Below are 698 nucleotides of genomic sequence, written 5' to 3'. Positions count from 1 at the left end.
TCTTCAAAAGGCCATCTTGCCCAGAAGCTGGCTGGCTGTACCACTCACCCCACTCACAGGCAACTGGAAAAAGTTCATTTCAGCTGAGAAGGCAGCCATGGCAGAAGGGTCCTGGCCAAACTGAGCTCTTTGAGCCCCTTGGCCTCTTGCTCTCGGATGAGCCTGGTCTGCCGCTTCTCTGGGGTCTCGCTGGCCAGCTTCAGCCTCATGGCCTCCCGATCTCGCTGCAGGCAGTGTGTCTCTGCTCATCTGTCTCCTGCATGCGCTGTAGGCACTTGGCTTCAGGGTCCCTCGTGTGCCACTCACTCAGGGGTCTCCTTGTCCCGCCGACTCTTCTGAGCTGTAGGTTCTCGTTCTAGCTTCTGCAACCGTACTTCTAAAGGCTCATTCTCTGGATGCAAGGCCCACTTGCATACACTGGGGGTCTGGTAGGCAGTACAGTTGTTATACACAAGCAGAATTCCACAAGCAGTGTCCTTCCCCTCAGCACTGGAGGGGCCCTCACTGTCAACTGGGGGTCAGGATTCCATAGTAAGTATTTCAGGAAGTTTCTCACTGTTAAAAGTAACATGGCTGGTGACGGGGCTCCACACACAGCACAGTCAGACTGCTGGTCCTGAGTGGATTAGAAGGTGCCAACCCAGTGACCCTGGGGAGCTAAGGGCTCATCCACAGACAGGATACACAGAGCTCCTGGC

General features: G+C 55.4%; 1 pseudogene; it reads right to left on the bottom strand.

The window, feature by feature from the left end:
- Positions 1-3: 3 nt before the first annotated feature.
- LOC104872365 lies at positions 4-692 on the bottom strand (annotated as a pseudogene).
- Between the last annotated feature and the right edge of the window lie 6 nt (positions 693-698).

This window comes from Fukomys damarensis, unplaced genomic scaffold, assembly GCF_012274545.1.
Source record: "Fukomys damarensis isolate Sample0158 unplaced genomic scaffold, DMR_v1.0_HiC HiC_scaffold_68483, whole genome shotgun sequence".
In the NCBI taxonomy this organism is placed as follows: Eukaryota; Metazoa; Chordata; class Mammalia; order Rodentia; family Bathyergidae; genus Fukomys; species Fukomys damarensis.
The sequence above is the reverse complement of the archived record's forward strand: the minus strand, read 5'-3'. Positions and strand labels throughout refer to the sequence as shown.